The sequence below is a fragment of the Mauremys reevesii genome, linkage group 7 (assembly GCF_016161935.1).
Source record: "Mauremys reevesii isolate NIE-2019 linkage group 7, ASM1616193v1, whole genome shotgun sequence".
Classification (NCBI taxonomy): domain Eukaryota; kingdom Metazoa; phylum Chordata; order Testudines; family Geoemydidae; genus Mauremys; species Mauremys reevesii.
Genome location: NC_052629.1, coordinates 83,991,219 through 84,017,777, shown reverse-complemented (window position 1 = coordinate 84,017,777; position 26,559 = coordinate 83,991,219). Strand labels below are relative to the sequence as shown.

At 48.0% G+C, this 26,559-nt stretch overlaps 1 long non-coding RNA gene across 1 annotated transcript; it reads right to left on the bottom strand.

Annotated features, from left to right (window-relative positions):
* Nucleotides 1-1,412: 1,412 nt before the first annotated feature.
* On the bottom strand, nt 1,413-25,934 carry LOC120409045. Its single transcript, XR_005601078.1, has 4 exons — nt 25,874-25,934; nt 23,222-23,314; nt 3,373-3,613; nt 1,413-2,214 (listed from the first exon to the last, which is right to left on the bottom strand). It is a non-coding gene; the product is annotated as an uncharacterized LOC120409045 (long non-coding RNA).
* Between the last annotated feature and the right edge of the window lie 625 nt (nt 25,935-26,559).

Below are 26,559 nucleotides of genomic sequence, written 5' to 3'. Positions count from 1 at the left end.
AATTCCACTTTTACTTTGTTTTACTCTGCTCAGTTTATCTACATTGGGTAACTTTTGCAAAACTGATTTATAAGGAAGTTAATGTTTAAGGATGATTGTTGCTAGCATGAAAAATTAAACACTTATTTGATAACAGTTTGATATAATTTGCATTATAAGTTTTTACAGGACAAAGAAAGTAGTCCAGATACAGAGTATGTGTTTGTTCTCTGTATTCTTTTAAAAAGATAAAATTGACCAGTTTCATCCAGTTTTTAGTGGTTGGCCAGAACCCAGAAATTAGATGGAAGAAAAGCTTGTTGAGTTAATTTAAATAATGCAGGAACACATGGTATAACCTGTTCTTCAAAACAGTGCCAGACATTAATTAGTGGAGCTGACAGTTTAAGGATATAGCCCTGTTGGAAAGCCTGATTATTAATACATAAAGAAGGGGAGAAGAATATGATCAGTTCTAATTGCTACCCTTTGACTGTTTTAAAGATTGTGAGGAGAGATCCCTGTTTACAGGGACCTCTAAGATCTTAAGAAATTATGTAGTTTTTACCAAGACATGTATTACTATAGGTCTATGTCTACTCTGCAATTAAAAACCTGTGGCTGGCCCATGCCAGCTGACTTGGGCTCGGGCTAAGGGGCTGTTTAATTGCAGTTAGTCTGGGTGATATAGAGCCCGGGAGAACTTCAAGTCCAGTAGTCTAAATAAAGAATGCCCTTTATATTATTTACAACTGTCTCCTTGTTGTTGAGAGATCCTGCAATAGCCAGTTTGCCTGACTATGTCGTAGATTGTGTACATCTAAACAAGTTCCTTTGGCTGTTATCACCTTTAAGATTATACTTATTCAGAAACTTGTAGTTTTCTTAAGTTTTTTCAAACTTCAGATGCTTATAATACTTAAATTGAGCCTTTGTCCCAAACAAGCTGATTCCTAACTAAAGCTGGGTCCATAGAACATAAGTCATTTTAGTTAAATTAAATGATAGTCTTGATTTCTTTGCCCACCTTAATAAGATGGGTGAATAGTAGAGAAATACTCTTGTGTATTTTAAAACATAGAACATTCAAATAAGTTTTGCATAAATATTATTTGACCATCTCTATCATTCCAGTTTTTTGGTTAGTTAATTACTTTATGGACCTTTGAATTTCTGGGCTACAACTGGAATTGGTAATGCAGCACCCAAAATACCACGAGAAATCCTCTCTGTGGTATTATAGGCCAACTGGAATAGAAAAACAGTAGAAACCTTACTCAAAAGCCTTACCATGTGAATTTCCAAGCCCAGATCTGTTTATTTGAATAGGTTTAAATAAGTATCAGAATCTTTTGAACTTTATTGGCTAATAGTGAAAAAAATCATAAAAAAACCAAAACCCAAAAACCTAGTAATGTGAATGTAACTGAGTCGACAACCATATCCCGTGAGCATCCCCTTATGGCTGAAAAGTGCCTGCAGTCACTTAGTTTTGAAATGGAGTGGCACCTTTCATGAACACCCTCCTTCTGGTTGGGTGTAAGCCTGCTTTTCTTTGAGTTCTTACAATAGGGTGGCACCTGCGTCTCATGCGCACCCCCATGGCCAACGGCTGTTTGGTGGGTCTTCGGTGACTCAGCCCTCTGGTGGAGTCACACTATCTCCCCTTCTGAGGTATACACTCTCTAGTTCTTTCTCTCAGTCCTGGTATGGGGCTGTAGCACGAAGGCTTCCTTCCCAGAGGCACTGCCTTCTTTAACAGCCCAACAGGGGCCCATCTCGGTACCCTCAGTTAGTGTCTTTTCAGCAGCCTTTCTTGGGCTCAGTCTTCAACCAGAGTCCATCACAGTACTCTCTGGTCTGGCTGGGTTCTTGGCTCAGTCCCCTGGGCTCAGCCTTTCTGCATTGACCTGTCCAGGTCCTGCTAATCTTCCAGCCAGCCAGACACCTGGTCTTTGGCAGCCTTCCCTTTGCTCAGTCCTGCCTGTAGTAAACTGTCTGCAGGCCTGCTGCTCTTCCAACCAGCCAGGCACCCGGTCCACCCTCTTCAAGCTCCAGGCAGTAACTGACTGCTCTGCCTCTGCTGCTTCTTTTTATAGGCCCCTTCTGGCCCCTGACTGGTTGCTCCAGCAGCCCCTGTAGGCTGCCTGTAGGACTTCTCCCCTGTTCTTTTCTGGGGCGGGGTGAAGCAGGGCTGCAAGGCCTCCAGCAGAGGGCCTCTGGACCTAGTCCACCCTGTCACAGTGGAAAAAAAGGGCATGAATTGCGCTGTATTCTACTGTAGACATAGTAGAACCTCAAAGATGCAAACACCAGAGTTACGGACTGACCAGTCAACTGGACATCATGTGAAACCAGAAGTAACCAATCAGGCAGCAGCAAACACCAAAAAAAAAAAAAAAAAAGAGAAAATACTGTACTGTGCCTATATTGCATCTTAAAGGTAGGCACATGTGGGCTGCCTGTCCCCATCCCCACCAGCATACGTGGGGAAGCCACTTACATCTAGGAGTGAAGACGCTGGGGCTGCCAGACCAAGGCAACTGGCAGAGCACAAGCAGCACTGGGGTCTGTGCTGCTTTCACCCCTCTCCTTCTCCCCTGGACAGGAGGGGGTGCTGTTTTCACCCCTCCTCCCCCAGCCGGAAGGGGGACACAGTTGCAGTCTGACCCAGGAAAAGAAGCTGCCTGCGAGGAAGCTGCTAGCACTTAAGAGGGAGTTCAGCTGCTGCTGGAACTTGGCTTGGAGTGACAGCTGCTGGAACTGGAGCCCGAACTGCACTTTTTTCAGAGTTACGAACATTCCAGAGTTACAGACAACCTCCATTCCCAAGATGTCTGTAACTCTGAGGTTCTACTGTACAAATAAATACCCATTTTGCTTGGAATTTCTTTTTTCTTAAGGTGTAGGATTTACTTCATTTTTCATCTGAGATCAGAGGCAAGAGCTCATGACACATTCCCACAATTAAAGAACTCAAAATTAGAAAAACTTTTCTCAAACGCCTGAGAAATTTTGGTTATGACTCACAGAACAATCCCAAACCTTGCAGTTCTTATTTTCATTGTATGAGCTTGTGTTTGCAGACCAAAACCTTTGAGGCTGAATAACACCCTTCCAGGTCAGGTAAGGATTAACTCAAAAATGCAATAATGAAGCTACACTCTGAAAGACCATTGCTACTGTCCGTCCTTTGCACTATGTATCACAGAAAGTTGTTCTGACACAAATACGAGCAGAGGGAGTTTGAATACAAGCATATGTTACAAACCGCCTGTGTTGTATATATTCATTACAAGAAGCAAGACAGCCCGTACTGTGCCCCCTTGCAGTGTAAGATTTCAGAAACGATAGAATCTTTCAAATTTCAGTATGCTCCCTTGTCCTTATTACCTTTGGTGCTGGTTTTATCACAGTCAGCTTCCGCACCTCACAAGCTCCACAGCCTTTTAAAGAGCAAGCCAGTATTTCCTTTCCGTAGCCTCTTGTCTGTGTCATTTCATTATTTGTTTGTGGTTTTGCATGCTTTTATTTAGCAGATGTGACTGCTCTCTACAGATTTTAACCTAGGTTCCTGGGCTCAGTGTAGGTCTGTAGGCCTTCTCAAGCGTACACTTCATTACACATTCAGTCTCTGAAAAAAGGAGAAAAGTGTGAAATGAAATGACTGAATAATATGCTAGATAGTTTCTGCTTCTTCAGTATCTCTTTTACATTACAGTAGCAGCTAGAGCACCCGAACATGATCAGGACCCATTATGCTAGGCACGGTACAGACCAAAGAAAAGCCCTGTCCTGGAGACCTTCCACTATGAATATACAAGACAAACAAAGGGTAGGAGAAAGGGAGTATTTTACAGATGAGGAACTGAGGCAGGGATAAAATGATTTTCCAAAGGTTATACAGGGCATATATGACAGAGCTTAGAATTGAACCCAGATCAATTTCCTAGTCCAGTGGCTTACCTACAAGACCAAATTTCCTCTGATTTCCATTGTGTATATCATACTGAGACTATTTAAGGAGTAATTTCTGGTACAATTCCAATCATGTGGACACCAATCCATTATCTGACCTTAAATATGGTTTTCCAGACTTCCATGCTCTTCCACATTTTTCGGAATAAAAACTACAGACTCGGAGGGGCAGGCGGGAAGGGCACTCTGACACATGGTAGTTTAAGTAGGCCAAGCTTATTGCACACAGCAGGGGCTCCTTGTATCATTCCATTCCACCCAACAAGCTCCCTGTCTGCCGCCACCATCCCAGGCCCTTCTAATTCAGGGACTCTCAGAAACTCTCCTTGGTTGCCCTGCCACCCTGGAGTTCAGTGTGACCCTCATTCTCCCTCCTCCTATACCAGGGTCCCCTATTCTCCCTCATGCCAGTTAGCTCTGCCCCATACTCCATATTAGGTTCCCCTTACCTCCTCCACCCACTAAGGGTTCTGTGTGACCCCATTCTATCCTGCCCCTGCACCACTGTCCTCTCTTCTCCCTCATGCCTTGGGTTCTATGTGCATGTCTTCCTCCCCCATGCTAGGGGCTCTGTGTGCCCCCAACCCCACATACCACGGTTCCCCAATTTCCCGCACCAAGGATAGTACATGTCCCCATTCCCCATGTGCCTTCCCACTCCCATTATTATTTGTTTGGGAGATGTCATTCAGGATGTCAACATGTTAAACTCTATAGGGGGGATGAGCAGGGGTATTGTTATGCTGGAAGAGTTTAAGCCTTGCCACCACCAATTGTTTGATCTCTAGACAATTGCAGAGGTGCTCGAAGCTGTGGGTGTGCTATCTGGATGGGAGGGTACCCCGTTTCCCCTCTTTTGAATTTCTGATTTTCCCCATCGATGGCTAGAACATTCCCTGTAATTTTTACAATGATTGGATCCATGTTCAAAGACTATTGTGTTACACACAGAAAACATCATCAAATTGTGTGTAAGGCCTTTGTAAGCTAGGACAAAAAGTGCACATTGAATTTGATCAATGAACTTAGCATCTTTCCACTCACTCTGCAATCCCAATTTCCTGTGATTTAATTATTCAAAATTTACTAGACTCAGTTAAATAATACACTGGATAGATTGTGGACGGGTTCCATTATTCTTTCGACATTTAGTATCCCAAAGTAGAGACCACTTTTTGAAAGAAAGAGAGATTGTTTTTGTGTCCTATCACAATGGTAACTGGGCACATAAACTACCCACAACTGCCAGCACAAACAGCTCTGACCTAACCAAGTGATTGTCCAGTTTCTAAGTTGTTGTTTGGTTATATAAATGTGCACACCAAAAAAACTTCTGCCACTCGAGTTTGAAGGATGACAGATTCAGGCTCTGGAAGCCTGCCCAGAAGGAATGAGTTCCACAGATGGGACCCTTCAGTGAACTACTCTGCTGATAGTCTCTATGGGAGGGGTGAGGGAGGGGAGAGGAAATTTTCAACTCCTAATGCCCTTTGGTGTTTGGAAAATCTCATCCAAAGTGTGTATATTTTGGTATAGTCAGCAATACATATCAGGTGCTATCCGCCGGTTAAGTAGTACTAACAAATATTAAATGATTTTTGGTCACCATGGTCTTGAACTGGATGCTGACTGGTAATAAATGCCAATGGCTTGAGCTAATCAATCCAGCATACAAGCAGCCTTAAATGTTTATTCATCCTTGAAGGAAATTAAAAAATAGCTGATCTGATCAGTTGAGACTAGAACTGATTACTTATTCATTGCGCTCAATCTATTGGCTAATTTAGCCATTTTTTCCTGTTTGTGAATTGTCTAATAATTTATTAACTTAATTGAAATTGTTTGTTGAATGTTTTTATGAACATTTATTCAGTTTTGATTGTTCAGGAACTGCCCTTAATAATTACTTACGGTATTAGATATCCAGAACTATTCGAGCTGTGTGATTGGTCATCAAGTTACATGGTTTCTGCTCCTTGATTTTCATGGGTTTTAAACTTCAATATTTCTGCTTGAAACAAGTTTAACTTCAAGAGGAAGTGAATTTCATTTTGTGGTTTAACAAATACATAATTTTTTTGCTAACTTCTGGTCAGGCAAAATTTTGCTTTCACAATCTTTCATGAAAGGTTATTAAAACAGGTGTATGTTTAGCACAAGGCAAAAATCTATTTAGAATTTGCCAAGTGTTTATGCAGAATTCTTCCCGCTGTTTCTCCAACTGGAGGGCAGTTCTTGGAGATGCGTGAAAATGTATGTGCATTTTTCTAAAATGGAGTCTAAACAGAGAGAGCTCTTAACTCTAATGAGGTGAAAGACAAAATAAATAACTGCTCTTTGTTGTAAGGGGAAAATGAGTTGAGTATACATATTACTAACATACAATGGAGAATGTAAGTGAGCTTTAGTCTCAGAGCAAAAACTGGACAAATGAAAATGTTACCAATTAATTTATTTAAACTTCAGGTTCTCTGTGAAATGTGAAGTCTCAAGGGTCATTTTTCAAATCTGCTGTTAAATATTTCATTAAAAGTAATTTAAACTAAGGGAGAATAAGTAACATTTGCAAGTGCACATCATATCTTCTCAGCTCTACACTGTCTTGACCTGCACGGCTACCTTTGGCTGCTACTCATCAAATATTGAACAGCTGTTAGTGTAATTGCATTCTCTGCACATCCCCATAAAAGATAATCAAGGCTGTGCTTGCCATGAAAGCCAAGAAACAAGAGCATCTTAACCCCCTCCCCCCTGAAACTGTTCCCAGCATATTACATCTTGAATTGAGATTAATGAAGTTAACTGTCACTTTGTCTCTGAGATTGTGTCAGCCATGCTGCAGAGAAGACCATGGGGAGATAGAGCATTCAGAAGGTATTCAGGAGTCATTTAGTGCTGCTGCCCTTGAGGGTTATCAAAAATTAAATAAATTAGAGTATTAAAAATAAAGATGTACAATGTTCTTAACTAGGGGTGTCAGATGATTTAAAAAAATTAATTGCAATTAATTGCAGTCTTAATCGCACTGTTAATAATAGAATACCACTTATTTAAATATTTTGGATGTTTTCTACATTTTCAAATATATTCAATTACAACACAAAAGACAAAGTGTATAGTGCTCACTTTGTTATTTTTATTACAAATATTTGCACTGTAAAAAAGATAAAATAGTATTTTTCAAGTCACCTCAGACAAGTACTGTAGTGCAATCTGTTTATCATGAAAGTGCAATTTACAAATGTAGAATTTATTTGTTTTTACACAACTGCACTCAAAAACAAAACAATGTAAAACTTCAGAGCCTACAAGTCCACTCAGTCCTACTTCTTGTTCAGCCAATCGCTATGACAAATAAGTTTGTTTACATTTACGGGAGATAATGCTGCCCGCTTCTTATTTACACTATCACCTGAAAGTGAGAACAGGTGTTCAAATGGCATTTTTGTAGCCGGCATTAGAAGGTGTTTACGTGCCAGATATGCTAACATTTACATGTTCCTTCATGTTCAACCACCATTCCAGAAGGCATGTTTCTATGCTGATGATGGGTTCTGCTCGATAGCAATCTGAAGCAATGTGGACTGACGCATGTTAATTTTCATCATCTGAGTCAGATGCCACCAGCAGAAGGTTGATTTTCTTTTTTGGTGGTTCTTTTAAGACTTCTGACAGCACGTTCCACATCTCATCCCTCTCAGATTTTGGAAGGCACTTCTGATTCTTAAACCTTGGGTTGAGTGCTGTAGATATCTTTAGAAATCTCACATTGGTACCTTCTTCACATTTTGTCAAAGGGCAGTGAAAGTGTTCTTAAATTGAACAACACGTGCTGGGTCATCATCTGAGACTGCCATAACATGATATATATATGGCAGAATGCTGGTAAAACCACAGAGCAGGAGATGTACAATTCTCCCCCAAGGAGTTCAGTCACAAATTTAATTAACGCGTTATTTTTTTAATGAGCATCATCAGCATGGAAGCATGTCTTCTGGAATAGTTGACGAAGCATGAAGGGGCACACAAATGTTTAGCATATCTGGCATGTAAATATCCCCCTGCCCCACCAACCCCCCCCCAGCGCCATCAAGCCCCTCTGAAATACTCCCCCACCCTCCAGCACCACCCGCCCCATGGAAACAATCCCTCCTTCCCCAGCACTGCTCCACCAGAACAGCGGTATTGAACCTTGGTAATATGTTATAGCGAGCCCCTAAGGTAGTATAATTAAGGTAAAAGAAAAATGTCTTTTTGCTAGAAGTAGAATAAGATCTCCCCCCGACTTTGTAATCAATTGCCCTGTTGAATGAATGAGGTGTGACTGAGGAAGGCGTGGAAGGCAGCACCTCCAGACAGCTGCAATCCCTGGAGAGGGGATGGGAGCCAGACCAAATCAGTAGAACAGGTCAGCCACTGACTCCTCACTCGCCTCAACCTCTCACCCCCCTGGCTCACCTACTCACCCCCCGCCACTGCCCACCCGCCCCTTCAGCCCCCCTCCCTCACCTGCCGCTTGCCTACTCACCCCCCGCGGGCTGCACAGTGAGCCCACCTACTCACCCCCCGTTGGCCGCACAGTGAGCCAACGCGGGCCGCGTGTTGTGCACGCCTGCTCTACATAAAAGAATAAATGGACACAAATCAGATGTCAAGAATTATAACATTCAAAAACAAGTTGGAGAACACTTCAATCTCCCTGGCCACTTCATTACAGACCTAAAAGTCGTAATATTACAACCAAAAAAAACAGACTCCAATGAGAGATTGCTGAATTGGAATTAATTTGCAAATTGGACACCATTAAATTAGACTTGAATAAAGACTGGGAGTGAATGGGCCATTACACAAAATAAAACTATTTCCCCATGCTTATTCTCCCCCGTAACCACCCAACAGTTCCTCACATCTTGTCAATTGCTGGAAATGGGCCATTTTCATTACCACTACAAACAGTTCTTCTTTGAGTGATTGCTCCTATGCATTCCATGTAGGTGTGCGCGCTGCGCGTGCACGGCTCTTCGGAACATTTTTACCCTAGCAACTCCGGCGGGCTGGCTGGGCGCCCCCTGGAGTGGTGCCGCCATGGTGCTGAATATATACCCCAGCCGGCCTGTCCGCTCCTCAGTTCCTTCTTACCGCCCGTGACGGCCAGTTGGAACAGTGGAGTGCTCCTTTACCTCCACAGCCCTAGCGTTTCTCCATTTCCTACATGTACATAGTTGGTTAAGTTAGTTTAGTTGTTAGATTAGTTGAATAAGTTTAGTTAGATATAGTATAGTTAGGGAATTAGGGGGGTTTAGCCCCTCTTCTTCCACAACCGGTGCGGGCTCATGCCCAAGGCACTGGGGTTTAAGCCCTGTGCGGCTTACCAGCGGCACATGCCTGTCGGGGACCCGCACGACTCCTGCTTGCGCTGCCTCAGGGAGACCCATCATCCAGATAAGTGTCCTATCTGCACGGCGTTTAAGCCGAGAACTAGAAAGGAGCGGGACACTCACCTAAAGCAGCTCCTTGTGGAGGCGACACTTCAACCTCCCGCGCCGACCCCAGCGGCACCGAAATCGTCATCGGCGCGCAGCACACCAGCGGCCCCGAGCTGCTCCGGTACCGAGACTGCTCGAGCTCCGCAGCCGGCACCGGCGTCCCGGCACCGTTCCCTCTCTCCAGCGAGGAAACGGAAGATGGCGCAGACGGCCTCCAAGCCGCATGCTACGGGACCGCTTCCACAGCCACCACTGGCCCCTCCAGTACCGGCTGCGGCGGTGCACAAACCGTGCACGGTACCGTCGACTCCGGCGCCGCAAGAGCCGTTGAGTCCGGTACCACCCTGCTCCCCGGTGCCAACCGCGGTTGAGCTGCAGCTCCCGTCCATGCCCGAGACATTCTCGACAGCAAGAGAGCTCATCGAGCTCACAGAGGCTCCGGTGCGGGCCGTTCAGTCAGCGGGCAAGCCGGCGATGATGCGGCCGCCTCCCCCTGACGGACGACAGAGACGTCGGTCCCGGTCCCGGTCCCAGTCCCAGCCCCGCAGACGGTCACCGCCACGCCGTTCCAGATCTCGGCACCGTTCACCATCGTGGTACCGCTCCTCGTCTTGGCACCGGTCGCAGTCCTGGTACATCGCGGTACCGGTCGCACTCCCGGAGACGCTCCCAGTCCCGGTCGCCCGACCGTCGGTACCGAGGGAGGTCCGGATCCCGGTACCGTTCCCGGCACCACGACTCCCGAAGCCGCTCCCAACGCCGTCGGTCGAGGTCATGGTCGAGCTCCCGGCACCGGTCGAGCTCCCGGCACCGCAACAGTCGCTGGTCCCGCTCTCCATCCCGGCACCGCGATGACCGGCACCAATCCTCGGCACCGCCCAGGGACCTACTGCCGGCATCCACGGCGCATTCTTTCAGCGCCTCTGCTCCGCCCTGGCCTTCTCGTCAGTCCTCAGTCGCCTCTCAGGCGGGCAGCGGGAGAGATCTCCGGGCCGACCCCCAAGGCCAGGACCACGGACCGCAGCAGTGGGGTTTTTGGGTCCCTTGGGCCTACCACGAGCCTCAAGGACTCCCCTTTCCCCCGAGGCACGTGGGCGCTGAACATAGGGTGCCCGAAGCCATGGTGAGCAGACCTCCCCCATCACCACTGGGTGAGGCCCCGTCGCCACCTGGCCCCGTACAGCATCCAGGGTCCGAGGTGGCTTCACACCCCCTGGAAGAACCACCTCCAGAAGCGGTGGTCCAAGGTCTGTCCTCATCATCCTCGCCGGATGAGGCGGTGGCGGGGGCTTCTACGGCAGACCCCCCTCCTATTGACATGCGGGCCCACCAAGACCTTCTTCGCCGGGTGGCAAAGGCTATCGACCTCCCCATGGCGGAGGTCCCGGAGGATGACGACCCGGTGACCAACGTCATTGGAGCTGAGGCCCCGCTGCGGGTAGCCCTGCCCTTCATCCGCACCATACAGCGGAATGCCACTACCATCTGGCAGTCACCGGCGTCCATCCCTCCCACCGCGCGTGGCTTGGAGCGCAAGTACTCGGTCCCGCCCACCGGATACGAGTACCTCTATACCCACCCAACTCCGGACTCCCTCGTGGTACAGTCCGTAAATGACAGGGAGAGGCATGGGCAGCCCGCTCCAGCGCCAAAATCCAAAGACGCACGGCGCATGGACCTGTTGGGCCGGAAGGTGTATTCGGCGGGAGGCCTCCAGCTCCGGATTGCCAACCAGATGGCTCTTCTCGCTCGTTACATCTTTGACATCTTGGTGTCCCTGGCGAAATTTTCGGAGCTGATCCCAACAGCCTCACGTCAAGAGTTCTCGGCCCTCTTGGAAGAAGGCAAAAAAGCCTCCCGGTCCTCCATCCAGGCCGCTCTGGACTTGGCGGATTGAGGAGCCAGAACCCTGGCCTCCGGTGTGACCATGCGGCGTATCTCCTGGCTGCAGTCCTCCACCTTGCCGCCTGAGGTGCAGTACACCCTTCAAGACCTCCCGTTCGACACTCAGGGTCTCTTCTCGGAGAAAACGGACTCCAGAATTCAGACCCTCAAAGATGGTCGAATTGCCATTCGCACCTTGGGTATGCACATACCGGCTACCCAGAGGAGGTCATTCCGGCAGCAGCCCTACCGGCCGTTTACCCAGGCCAGGTCAAGGCCGTATAATAGTCGGCGTGCTAACCTAAACCGCCGTAGACCATCGGGCAACAGACGCAACCAGGCCCAGGCACCTTCCAAGGCCCCTCAAGGGCCCAAACAGGCCTTTTGATGGAACGCCCGAGGACGGCCCATCAGTCTCCTTCCCGGATCCTACCCCGTTATTTTACAACCGCCTTTCCCACTTCCTTCCGGCGTGGTCCCAAATAACATCGGACAACTGGGTCCTTCGCACCATCCAGTATGGTTACCGCCTTCAGTTTGTTTCGCCCCCTCCTTCCCACCCACCTTCCCCGTCCCTCTTCAGGGACTCCTCTCACGAGCAATTCCTCCTACAAGAGGTCGAGACTCTGCTGAGCTTGGGGGCCATAGAGGAGGTGCCGCACAACATGCGGGGCAGGGGATTTTATTCCCGATATTTTCTCATCCCCAAGGCGAAAGGAGGTCTCTGACCCATACTAGACCTCCGGGAGCTCAACAGGTACCTGCTCAAGCTCAAGTTTTGCATGGTCACCCTGGGGACTATCATTCCCTCCCTGGATCCGGGAGACTGGTTTGCCGCCCTCGATATAAAGGACGTGTACTTCCATGTCGCGATTTACCCTCCCCATCGACGCTACCTGCACTTTGTGGTCAACAGCGCGCACTACCAGTTTGCGGTGCTGCCCTTCGGCCTGTCCACCGCGCCAAGGGTCTTTACCAAGTGCATGGCAGTGGTTGCCGCAGCCCTCCGCCGTCGTCGCATACACGTCTACCCGTATCTCGACGACTGGCTGATTCGCGGGACATCCCGACAGCTAGTAATGGACCAGATGACGGAAATACTATCCCTATTTCGGCTCCTGGGCCTTCTCATCAATGCCGAGAAGTCCACTTTAACTCCATCGCAACGAGTGGAGTTCATCGGAGCGGTCCTCGACTCCAGTTTAGCCAGGGCCTGCCTCCCTCGGTCTCGGCACCAGACAATGGTCTCCATCATTCAGGACCTACACACCTTTCCCACGACGACGGTTCGGTCCTGCCTACGCCTCCTGGGCCACATGGCATCCTGCACATTTGTGACCATGCACGCCAGGCTGCGCCTTCGCCCATTTCAATCTTGGCTGGCGTCGGTGTACCACCTGCATCGCGACCCCATAAACATGGTGGTCACGGTCACGAAGCCTACCCTCGATTCGCTCAGCTGGTGGCTGGACCCAGAGGTCGTGTGTGCAGGAGTCCCGTTCCGCCCTCCTCGCCCATCCGTCACCCTGACCACGGATGCCTCGGCGTTGGGATGGGGGGCTCACCTGGGCGACCTTCACACACAGGGTCTCTGGTCGCCCCAAGAGCTCTCCCTCAACATCAACGTCCGGGAGCTGCGAGCGATCCGCTTGGCGTGTCTCGCCTTCCGCGCCCGTCTGCAAGGCCGCTGCGTGGCGGTGTTCACAGACAACATGACGGCGATGTTCTATGTGAACAAGCAGGGCGGAGCTCGCTCCTCCCTGCTCTGCAAGGAAGCGATGCTCCTGTGGGACTTCTGCGTGACCCACTCGATTCGCCTGGAAGCGTCCTTTCTTCCAGGATTGCAGAACACGCTGGCCGACCGTCTCAGCAGATCGTTCCTCTCCCACGAGTGGTCTCTTCGTCCGGATGTGGTGCACACAATTTTCCGGAGGTGGGGGTTTCCCCAGATAGACCTGTTTGCCTCCAAGGAGAACAGGAAGTGTCACCTGTTTTGTTCGTACCAGGGTCGCTCCCCAGGCTCCCTGTCGGACGCATTCCTCTGCTCCTGGACGGATCACCTCCTCTACGCCTTCCCTCCATTCCCGCTCATACACCGGGTGCTACTCAAGCTTCGGAGGGACAGAGCCCACATAATACTCGTCGCTCCGGCCTGGCCGAGGCAGCACTGGTACACCCTGCTGCTCGAGCTCTCTGTTCGGGACCCCGTTCCCCTTCCGTTATGGCCGGACCTCATCACACAGGACTTCGGCAGACTCTGCCACCCGAACCTACAGTCCCTCCATCTTACAGCTTGGTACCTGCGTGGTTGACGCACGCAGAGAGGGACTGTTCGGCGGCAGTACAGCAAGTCCTATTTGAAAGCAGGAAGCCTTCCACTCGCTCCACCTACCTCGCGAAATGGAAGCGTTTCGCGCTCTGGTGCGATCAGTGCGGCCATAATCCCTTCCTAGTCCCTATCCCTACAATCCTGGACTACCTCTGGTACCTTAAAGAACAAGGTCTTGCGGTCTCCTCCTTGAAGGTGCACCTGGCAGCAGTGTCTGCCTTTCATCCATCCATGGGAGGTTGGTCCATCTTCTCCAACCAGATGGTTTCCCGCTTCCTTAAAGGCCTGGACTGCTTATACCCGCCGGTGCGGCGTCCTACCCCGACCTGGGATTTAAATCTCGTTCCGGCCAAGCTTATGGGACTGCCCTTCGAGCCCCTGGCCACGTGCTCTCTACTCTACCTCTCCTGGAAGATAGCCTTCCTAGTCGCAATTACATCGGCAAGACGAGTTTCTGAGCTCCGTGCATTAACGGTTAGTCCACCATACACCGTATTCCACGGAGACAAGGTGCAGCTTCGACCACACCCGGCCTTCCTCCCTAAGGTGGTGTTGGCCTTTCACCTCAATCAGGAGATCTTCCTTCCGGTCTTCTTCCCAAAGCCGCACGCCTCACCTCGTGAGCAACAGCTTCACACCCTGGACGTCCGCAGGGTCCTCGCTTTTTATATCGAGCGGATGAAGCCCTTCCGGCGTTCGCCACAGCTCTTTGTAGCGGTTGCTGACCGCATGAAAGGCGAGCCGGTCTCCTCGCAGCGGATTTCCTCCTGGGTGATGGCATGTATCCGGACATGCTACGAGCTTGCTCGCGTGCCTCCATGCCGCCTCACCGCTCACTTGACGAGGGCGCATGCCTCGTTGGCCGCCTTCCTGGCCCATGTCCCCATCCAGAACATCTGTAGAGCGGCCACCTGGTCTTCTGTACACACCTTCGCTTCCCACTACGCGTTGGTGCAGCAATCTAGAGGCGATGCAGCCTTCGGCTCCGCAGTCTTACACTCTGCCACATCTCACTCTGACCCCACCGCCTAGGTAAGGCTTGGGAATCACCTATATGGAATGCATAGGAGCAATCACTCGAAGAAGAAAAGACGGTTACTCACCATAGTAACTGTTGTTCTTCGAGATGTGTTGCTCCTATCCATTCCAGACCCGCCCTCCTTCCCCACTGTCGGAGTAGCTGGCAAGAAGGAACTGAGGAGCGGACGGGTCGGCAGGGGTAGATATTCAGCGCCATGGCGGCGCCACTCCAGGGGGCGCCCAGCCGGCCTGCCGGAGTTGCTAGGGTAAAAATGTTCCGAAGAGCCATGCATGCGCGGTGCGCACACCTACATGGAATGGATAGGAGCAACACATCTCAAAGAACAACAGTTACTACGGTGAGTAACCATCTTTTCTTTTTCTCTCCTACTGATAATAGCTCACCTTAACCGATCACTCTCCTTATAGTGTGTATGGTAATACCCATTGTTTCATGTTCTCTGTGTGTATATATATATCTTCCTACTGTATTTTCCACTGCATGCATCCGATGAAGTGGGCTGTGGCCCACGAAAGCTTATGCTCAAATAAATTTGTTAGTCTCTAAGGTGCCACAAGTACTCCTGTTCTTTTTGTGGATACAGACTAACACTGCTGCTACTATGAAACCTCTATTTTTAACACATCTGAAGGCTTGGTAGTCTCTGTCCAAGAGATGCCCAAGAATGCGAGAAGTGATGGGTGATAAAGACCAGGAAATTGGATGCATTGTGATGGGAACTTGTACATTACCTGTATGTTCTGCCTGTACTCAGGCCAGTATTGTTCCTATCCTTTCTTTCCTGAACACTAAATTCACTCAACATTAAAAGTCAGTTTCTGACCAGCTATGTATACATACTTAGGCTGCGGGCTGCTCTACACTACACAGTTAGGTCAACATAAGGCTGCTTATGTCAACCTAATTATGTCAGTGTCTACACTACAGCCTTCCTCACAGGAGCTGTGAAATTGACAAGAAAGCTGGGCAACTAGATCCCAGCTGCCACCCGCTCTCCTGGAGAGCTGGGTGGCTGCACCTAGCTCCCGGTGGCTTCAGACCATGCTCCCCGCTTGGAGCCAGGGCAAGAATCCCCAGCAGCTTTGGATCCCACTCCCATCCGAGAGCGGGTGATAAGCCCCGGCGCCGCCCTTCCACACCCTGCTGGGAGCTGGGCAACTTTGTCAATGTGGGAGCCAAGAAGTCAGGACAGCTGGACCCTGCTCCCAGGGGACAAGAAGCTCAAGGCAGCTTCCCCTCGCTCCTGGTGGGGAACGGGGAGGGGAGAAGACCTGCGTGGCTTCCCCTGCTGCCAGTGTGGAGCAAGTAGCAGGGGGCAGTCCTCCGGGAGCCTGTGGGGAAGCTGGGCTCCCAGAAGGGAGTTCCCACTGGAGCTGAGAGACCGTGGTCTCAGCTCCCTGCACTGCTTTTCTTAGGTCATTCCTGGTGAGGATGTGCTCCATTGACTCCAGGAGGGTGGTGTGGACATGCACCACCATAGTAATAACTGTGGTGGCTGTAAGTGGATCTGTAGTGAGTCGGTGTGGCTCCCCTCCTGCCCGGCAGAGGGAGCTGCCCTGCCAACACCGCAGTGGGTGGAACTTCCGCCCCCAGTCCCCGCCCCCCAGAAGTCAAGGGGCGGGGCAGGAAGTAGAAAAGGAGTGCGCCCAAGCTCAGTCAGGAGCCAGCCACCGCCGAGAGCAGACGTGCCTGCGGGAGCTCCCGGGTGGGAGCCCTCCTCGGCCCAAGGTAGCTGCCCTGCCTGGCCGGAGCTTCCCCGCGCCCGTTACGAGGAGGAGCCACCGGAGCCTACCTGGAGCCGGTACTGGGAGGAGCCCCCAGGATTGCCTAGCAGCCACTACGACAAGGAGCCCCCAGGCTTGCCGAGCGCCCGCTACGACGAGGAGCCCCCTCGGCCTTGCTGTTACCCAGAGGAGCCGCCCGAGCAGTCCTGGCCCAACTTCCCGGAGGAGCTGCCGGACCTGCCGCCAAGCCCTCCACCGGAGCCGATGCAGACAGACTGGCCTGAACCGGGTGCGACTGACGAGGTAGGCCCTGAGGGGGAGATGGAGTGTAGCCCGGGGGTAGCCGACCCCTGTCCGGCTGAGGGCACTGATGTGCCCATGTCAGTGTGTTGCGGCCAGGATCCCCACTGACTGCAGCGGATCCACGCCGCTGTTAGGGCCCCGGGCTGGGACACAGTGGAGTGGGTGGGCCTGTGTCCCCCCTGCCACCCCACCCACGGGTGGCAGTCTCCTCCCTCACACCTGCACCCCAACCAAACGTCTGGACTTACCGACGGTTTGCTCAGCTCCTGCCTGAGGACCTGAGCCCTGTGTTCGCTGTTTGCCCAGCCCCTGCTCCAGAGGGCCTGGGCCTACTGTGACTGTTGTTTGCCCAGCCCCTGCTCCAGAGGGCCTGGGCCTGCTTTGACTACTGCTGTTTGCCCAGCCCCTGCTCCAGAGGGCCTGGGCCTATTTGTACTGCTGTTTGCCCAGCCCCTGCTCCAGAGGGCCTGGGCCTATTTGTACTGCTGTTTGCCCAGCCCCTGCTCTAGAGGGCCTGGCCCTATTTGTACTGCTGTTGCCCAGCCCCCGCTCCAGAGGGCCTGGGCCTATTTAAACTGTGTTGCCCAGCCCCTGTTCCGGAGGGCTTGGGCCTATTCGTATTGCTGTTTGCCCAGCCCCCGCTCCAGAGGGCCTGGGCCTATTTAAACTGTGTTGCCCAGCCCCTGTTCCGGAGGGCTTGGGCCTATTCGTATTGCTGTTTGCCCAGCCCCTGCTCCAGAGGGTCTGGGCCTATTTGTACTGCTGTTCGCCCAGCCCCTGCTCCGGAGGGCCTGGGCCTATTTGTACTGTTGTTTGGCCAGCCCCTGCTCCAGAGGGCCTGGGCCGACTTTGACTATTGTTTGCCCCGCCCCTGCTCCAGAGGGCCGGGGCCTAATTGTACTGGAGTCTGCCCAGCCCCTGCTCTAGAGGGCCTGGGCCTATTTCAACTGCTGTTGGCCAGCCCCTGCACCAGGAGGCCTGGTGGTCTAACGTTGTTCCCGGTCACCCCTAAAGACTAGCGGGAGAACAGAAGTGAGTCGGTGTGGCTCCCCTCCTGCCCGCTGGAGGGTCGAGCCCCGACCGACCGATTACAGGATCAAATATAGGTTGACTTACATGTAGACATAGTGTAGACATAGCCTGAGACTTTCAAAGTCACCTTAGGGATTGAAGCACAGAACTCCTATTAATTTAAATGGATCTCAATCATTGGTTGTGAAAGGCTGCTTTAACTTTTTGCAACAGCAATGCACTACATCAATTATAAGCTCTTTGGGGCAGAGATTATACTGTTGGCTCTTTGTACAGCACCAAGCACGATGAGGTCCTAGTCTATAACTGAGACTCTTATGCACTACTGAACTACAAATAGTAATATCTGTACATTTATGTCATTGCAGAAGAGAAGACTTACTGCCATAATTACAAACTAAGTTGCTATTACACAAGATCAGCGCTAGAATGTTGAAAATAATTCATTGGTTAGTTGAAGGTATTTGACCAAATTAATTCCAGGTTTAACTCCACTGAAGTCTTAGTAGATAAGGAGTTAGCTTTTTACTTTTTTGTTAGAAAAAGTGCTAATTCTTCATTTTAATTACGTACCACTTATAATCAGCACTCTTGTAACTTTGAATAGTTTATACATTTAGTTTGTGTGATTTTGCTAATGTTTGAAGATACCCAGATGTTACAAAGCTATGAGAAAATACATTTTAAAATAGTTATATTCTTTGGAATTTGGAAATTAAAGATTTAAAACCTCTATAATTCCCTTTTGTTAGTAGATAAAGTTTTTTAAAATAGGTTATTTGCGTGTCTTGTGAACTTCAAGAAAAAATGACACTATTTACACTGAAAACCACCTTGCATTATTTATGTGGATTTTATGGAGGATGGAATGTTCTGCTTTAAACTGAAACCATGTTGCAGTCTTTAACTATGGTGCAGCTATCACTGTCCCATACTGTGTGGAGTTAGCAATGTATCAGATACTTAGGGGGTGTTTGTTGGTTCAATTTACTGACTATAAGTTTTTATTCTTAGAAATAGGTAGATTTTTACCCCCAAAACACGTTTTTAAAAATTCTTTTATTTGGCGTGTATATATAAATGACCCTGCTTTGCAGCTCAGTAGTTCCAGGGAGCTCCTAGCAGGTATGGGGAAACTTTAAGGCCTGCTGCTCCCCCTCTAGAAACAATATTCAGCACTGCCCAAGTGTTTCAGGTATATATGGAGTATATTACACAAGTAGTAATGCTTCAATTTTTGCTTCACTTTCTTATGATTAGGCTTTATATTTTCATCTAAATCTGGGAACACTGCAAAGAATTACCATGTGAATAGAACTCAGCAGGTTTTGGACTAGATATGTAAAAGGTGAAAGGAATGATGATCTCCAGCTGTACACAGGCTGAACGAGGTATGTCTATACTGCAGTCATGGGGTGAGATTGCACTAGAATAGAAATGCTGTAGCTAGCTTTAATCTAGCTAGCTCAGGTTCTGGATCAGTGAAATGTACCAGCTACCCAAAACCCTGGGTAATTACCTGCGGGTCTAGCCCATGCTGAAGCACATGGTGAGCTGCTTCACTGTTCGGGTGCCCAAGCTAGCTCAGGTATGTCTACTCAAGCTGCAGTCCTGCACCATGATTGCAGTATAGACATGCCCTTAGTACAGTTTTGTTCCTGAAGGTGCCAAAGGACACTTGCAAGCATTCTTGTAGGGGGCAACCGATCAGACTAGTCCAACAAGCTAGTGGATTACAAACAATTCCAGTAGCGGAATTTGGAGACAAATGAAAACAAGCCGTCAAATGGATATTTCTTCCCTACCCCCCCCACCCTTTCCAGGAATTTATTATTAATTTTTTTATTGCATCTGTGAAATTGCTGCCTAACAGTGATATGTCTTGGTGATGAAATATAGCCACTTATCACTTCATGCATTTTTCAAAGTATATAGCAGATACTCAGTGTTCAAAAATTGATTAAACAAAACCACCATTTCATTTTTAATATTTTAATGATTTAATCATTGTTACTCCTTCTGTATTACAGCCTCATGCAATATTGAATCTGAAATCTGTTTCCTGCGTGTCCTTCTCCCCACCCCTCCTATGTAAAATTGTTCATGATTTCTGGGCTGCTGGCACAAATTTTGTTCTACAAAAACTAAGATCAATGAAGTGTGTATTTTCTGTTTTAAAATGTACAATACAAAAGATTTACTGATTTGCAAAAAAATGGTAAGACTAGCAAGACATTTCCATTAGCAGTCTTGAAACTAGTGGATATTGAGGTTGGGAAGATGGAGCACGGCACTGCTACCCATACACCACAGTCTGTAATAAGGGATAATGGAGAATGGAAATGCACAGGCATATTCAGAACCTTTTGTAGCCCAAGGTGAAGCCTATCCACACCCTATATCATTTGCAGGTAGTTTCTGTATTCACAGATATCTTTATGATGTGTCACTGAAGTGAACATATTTGCTTTTATCAAGTCACTAATGACTAGAGCAACATTGATTTTTAGTTTTCTGGTGTAATTTTAACGTCAGGGTAACAGTATTTTGGTCTTGCCATGGCTTTTCCCACATATCTCTACACCACACTCTCTCTGGGGAGTTTGCGGGTATTTGAACTGTTTTTGAAGTGTAAACTGATTTGACTGTCATACCCAGCAAAAAGTTTTAATCTTATTTGTAGCCTTTCAAATATTTTTTATAGTTAGTTGGCACACTTCAGTGTACAAGCCAAGGGAGCATCTAAACATTTCTGGTGTTAATAGATCTGCGGTCAGGAAGCATATACAGTATTCCCTTTTCAATAAGTACTTCTATCAGGTGTCTTCACCTAGGTTCAGAAATAATGAATAACACTTTTTGTAAGTTTCCTGAGATCATTGACTATTGCTACATCTTTCTTGGAGAGCGTGTCTACGTAGTCAGGCAGATAAATTCAGTAAAGCCAATTTAGCAGTATTCTAGTTAGAGATGAAAAGTGCTATGTCATCTTTAAAATCTAGGATTGCTCCTGGCCTTCACTGACTTTCAATTAATTTTCATAAATCTTTTTCTGATTTTTTTTTGTCCTTAAAAGTTCTGACTTTTGCTCTGGAGATTTAATCTGCATCCTGTTTAAAAAAAAAAGTCTTCAAGATTACAAGGACTCCAGATACAGTAATTGGGACACCACTGTCTTATTTTTCAACAGTTTTTGTACTTGATTGAAAAGGGATTTAAATAGGCATAATTCCTAGGGACTATAGGACCAGATTGGAATTGTTCAATGTCACAATGATCTGCAACCTGTTTTATAAGTTATAATGCTTTTTCCAAAGCACAAGAGAAAAATCTAAACAGCATGACATCTTAAGTAGATGCTACTACATGGTATGCTAAAAAAGGCATTCCATAAGGTAGGCTGTTTTTTTTTTTTATCATTAGGATGACAAGAAATTGCTTTCATGCAAACAGTAGTTAATATGAATGAAATAGTTATATCAAATAATACAATTAAGACTGGTGGGTGAAGTCTTTAAAGGTACAGATCTTTGTTTCTCTTTAGGTAAACAACTAAAAGCTCTTGTCTGTTTTTATCCAAATTTATCAGAATATCTCTCTTGGTGCATAAACGGCATTGACAGTCTCACAAGAACAGCCTTTCCACGTGTCTTCTTACTTTGGTTTCCAACTTGTGCCTTTAACTATGATCTGCATAAAGGGACATGCACAGGGCCGCCCAGAGAGGGGGGCAAGTGGGGCAATTTGCCCCGGTCCCCACAGGAGCCCCTTCAAGAGTTTTTCAGGGCCCCTGGAGTAGGGTCCTTCACTCGCTCTGGAGGCCCTGGAAAACTCTCGCGGGGCCCGGGCCCCCAGAGCTGCTTCTGCTTCCGGTCTTCGCCGGTGGGGGGGTCCTTCCGCTCTGGGGTGGAAGGACCCCCCGCCACCGAAGTGCAGCCGGGTCTTTGGCAGTAATTTGGCGGCTGGGGGCCCTTCCACTCCGGGACCCGCTGCCAAAGTGCCCCGAAGACCTGCAGTGGGGGCCCCTGCTGCCGAATTACCGCCGAAGACCCGGCTGCACTTCGGCGGTAATTCAGTGGCAAGGGGTCCCCGCTGCGGGTCTTCGGGGCACTTCCGCTCCGGGACCCACCGCCGAAGGACACTCCCCCCCCCCGCTGAATTACCGCTGAAGCGGGAGCCCCCCACCACTGAAGACCCCCGGCCCCCAGAATCCTCTGGGCAGCCCTGGACATGCATAAATACCAGGGTATGAAATAAATCACTGTACTTTTAGGAAAAAAACGTTCACATTGACTTGTGATGAGATTCTGAATCATGTTAATTTGATTTATGTTGTGTGCATGCTATTTATCCAAGGCACATGTACAGTTTAAATACTGATACAAAAGGCTATACTCTGATAAAAGATCAGCAGTCTTCAAACGGAGTTCCTTCTTTCTTTCTTTCCATTCAGGAAACCTGGGTAATCCAAAAAGACTCTACAACATGTCCTGAAATTCCAGCATATTGTAGCTTTGTCAGTCCAAGTGGGGAAGCAAGTACCAAAGTCAGGGAGCCTCCAAAACTACCCTTGGCTTAAGTACCTTAGGGCAGGTCTACACTACGGGGGGAAAGTCGATCTAAGCTATGCAATTTGAGTTACATTAGTAGTGTAACTCAAGTCAACGTAGCTTAGATCTACTTACTGCGGGGTCCACACTACGCTATGTTGATGGGAGAGTGGTGGATTTTAGCGGTTCTTCACTAGACCTGCTAAATCGTCCCCCGGTGGATCAATTGCTGTTGTGTCGATCCACCAGTAAGAGGACTCAAGCCCTTAGTTGATAAGATATTGGGATGGTAGATGGGGAAAAGAGATCTCTAAGGCCTGGTCTACACTAAGGGGGGGGGGGTCGAACTAAGGTACGCGACTTCAGCTACGCGAAGTCGAAGTACCTTAGTTCGGGCTACTCACCCGTCCAGACGCCGCGGGAACGAAGTCTGCGGCTCCCCTGTCGACTCCGCCACCGCCACTCGCTCCGGTGGAGTTCCGGAGTCGATGGGAGTGCGTCCGGAGTTCGAACTATCGCGTCTAGATTAGACACGATAGTTCGAACTCCGAGAAGTCGAACGTCACCCGTCGACCCGGCAGGTAAGTGTAGACCTACCCTAAGCTATTTATGGTTTAAGCCATAGAGGACTTGGCTAGATACATGACTCGAGCCTCTCGGACTATTCAGAATGTCTTAGATAGAGACCATCCCCACTCCAAAATAATTAAAAATAAAACTAAAACATCCTTTAGCTAATATATTTTACCAGAGACCTAGTACTAAAAGCTTGGAGAGAGAGATCCATATTTAGTATTAAAAATGATAGCCTACTATTCAACACAAGTATTACAAAAATGTGAAGTTGTCATATCTACTTTATGTTCAGTTCAATTTACTTGGAAATTTATGATTGTGGTTTGGAGAGTACATACCTGATTGTAGTGGATACACAACCCATTTTGTCTGGGTGGATCTAAATTGTTTTTCTGGTATCGCCTACTCCTTCCCAGGAAGACTTATGATGCCTAAAATCAAGCAAAGACAACTACTGGATAGTAATAAATCATTGCTCTGCTTTAGTTATTCATGGTTGGCTCTGGGTAAACTTCACCAGGGCAGTGTTTCTGCCTCCAAGTGCATCCCTGGGTTGCGAACAGTGGAACAGCCTTCAGATATGGAGGTTCGCTGTGTTATAAGTAGGGAAATCTGTAAATAAGCGGGAGTGGACAATTTGATGACAGTACTGAGTCATGGCAAGTGCAGGCTGCCATTTAATAAGCCTGCTGCCTTGTGGGTTAAGTGTTTTGGCCAAAAGTTAGGGTTCCAATATGGAAAAATGGCTGTGCTTTATTCTTGGGGCCCCAAAATCGTAACATTATAATCAATGTAATATTCCTCAGCTGCCATACATTCTGACTGGCTCTCAGCATGAACCGGTGCCCTATATGGCTGGAGATATGAAACTGGCAACTGCAGGGATTGCCACATGGAATGTAAGGCCAACCTGGGAAGCTAGCCAATTTATGCAGAGAAATGGACAGGCTAGACATTACAATAATGGGACCGAGACATTCTAGAGAAGGCAAGATGACTTTGTCATAAGTCTACCAAGCAGTAAAGAATACAGTTATCTGTGCAGGTGGATGTCAAAGTAGGAAGGAATGTAAATTATAGTAGTGATAATAGTGGTAAAAGCACATCCAAAAGATATGATTATTCAAGAACATCCCCAACAACTGCAGTTTCTGATGAGGATGTTGAAAAAATATATGAAAACATTGAAGAAGCAATGGAAATCAGTGATGGAAAGAAAGAGAGCGTGATAATTCTTATGGAAGACTGGAATGCAAATGTAGGAAGGGAAAGAATATCTGTGGCAGTTGGCCTACTTGGCCTTAGTGAAAGAACTAACAGAGGAGAAATATTAATAGAATTTTGCAAGAAACATGATCTCACTATCTGCTATAGTTATTTTGAATTAAAGAAAGAGCAAGGCATACATGGAAATCACCAGAAGGGGTCAATAAAAACCAAAATGATTTTACCATGATCAATCATAGTTATAGAAATGGTGTTAGGAAGGTTACGTTTTTGCTAAGTGTAGATTGGTATTGATGAAACTGAATATCAAACAGGAAAAGTTGCAGGAAGTCACAATGGAAACTTGAAGCTCTGAGGAATCATGAAACACCCAGTCACTACCAAGAAGAAGTGTTGTGAATCATTGATGAAAACAAAGATCTAATGATTTGGGAATGTCTGAAAGATGCTGTCAAAGAATCTGTAGATAAACAGGCAGGGAAGAAGTTAATAGCCAAGAAAAACCCATGGATAAGAGATGAAATCATTGCTCTGATGGACAAAGGAAGGAAAGTAAAAGCATAACGATTGACAACAGAAAAAGAGAAATACCAAGACTAAATACAATGTTAAAGAATAAATGCAGGTTAGCAAAGTCTGAATGAGAAATGAAAAGAAATTGAACAACTTTGTTTTTAAAGACCAAAGAGGTTCAGAATATTAAGTTTTAAGAAAAATCCAAACACCTGGATTCCAAACAGAAACTTTTGGGGTTCAACAATCACATCTGTTTTTCACCAGCAATTTAACACTCTATGCTCATTTACCAGAAAGTAACTAAGATCAAGTCAGTCTGTAACAGGGTCAGATTCACCCCTGCGGCGCCTCCCGCTGGTGACTCTGGGAATTAGCTCTCTGCAGTGCTGGAGCGCCCTCTGCAGGCCAGTGATCCACCTGTCTTCAGGCCCCCGTGTCCCTCCCTGGACCCGGTGCCCTCTTACATGGGGTGCTGCCCCCTAGCAGTAACCCCGTTCTCTCTGGGTTTCCCCTGCCCAGGGAACCCCCACCTTCTATCCCCACTTCACCTCAGTAGTGGCTACTGCCAGTCATTCTCTAGCCCCATGCCCTGGGGCAGACTGCAGTATCAGTCTGTTCATCATTGGCAAGGAGGGTTTGGACCTGCTGCCTTGGCCTACCCCTGGGCTGCCCTCTACAACCCCCAGTACCTTTTAGCCCTCTGCTAGGCCACAGCCTGGGGCTTTCCAGACTGGAGCTCCCCAGCTCCTCTGCCTTTCCCCAGCCCTGCTTCACCCTCAGGTACTTTGTCTCAGCTCCCTGCAGCCAGGCCTTTCTCCCTCTTCAGGCAGAGGAAGACTGACTGGGCTCCTGGCTCACAGCCTTTTATAGGGGCCAGCTGTGACTTGATTGGGGTGTGGCCCAGCTGCGGCTACTTCCCCAATCAGCCCAGCTTGAGAGCAGCAGCTCTCAAGCCCTGCCAAGCTGCTTTTAAACCCCTTAAAACCGGGAGCAGGGATCCACCCTGCTACACAGTCCTATAATGAACCACCATGCAAAGGAAAGATATAATAGTCGTGCTAATATTGGGTCTGATCCTGCAATCACACTGTGTGTGGACTTTCCCTTATTTTTAAAGCAAGTTTAGTGCTCTTGGAAGGTGCCAATTTATCACAGGAGATTAACATCTTATTTTTCAACATAACAGGTGCAATACATTGCAGTGGCAATGCAAGCTTCCCATACACCAACTAAAGAAAGTATTGTACCTCTGTGTCATGATGCTGTGGGTCTTGAATCTTGGTCCTTAGGGTTCCTAGTTGACTTTTGCCTCCCTGCTTCCACCCAGCAGCTTGCTACTAACTGACTGAGAGAGACCATAAAACCTGAAGCTGCCAGGGAGGCCTCTGCTGGGCTCTGATTGGAGGAAAATGGGACATCTGATTTGTCAGAGTTTCCTATTGAAACCCAAAGAGAGGCACAGGAAGTTGTCTGCAAAACTGGGTTCTACCTGGCTGCTACATCTGACCCTGCTTTCCTGCCTTGTTCCTTATCCTTGCGACTGGTCTCCGACTCCAACCCTTGGTTCAACACCTGAACCAGACTTTGATGCTTAGCTTCACTGCCGACTCCAACTCCAACCACTAGACCTGACTGCCTACATCTCAACCCTGACACACTATTCTAGAGGGATATGGCTTGGAAAGCAGTTTTGGTTTTCTGTCAATTCTAGCCTTGGCTTCTTCTGAGATTGCTAGCAAAGCAGCTAGTTGTGATGGTGATTTTGGTGATTTTTTATTAGGAATGGAACTGAACAAGACTTTGTTGACTAGTAACTGTTAGGTTGTCTTCAACTTTAAGTATTTATATAAGCATTTTATACCATATCCCAAATAAATACATTGTTGGGAAGGTCACCAAACAAAGCATTATAGTAAATTTATGTTTAAAGACA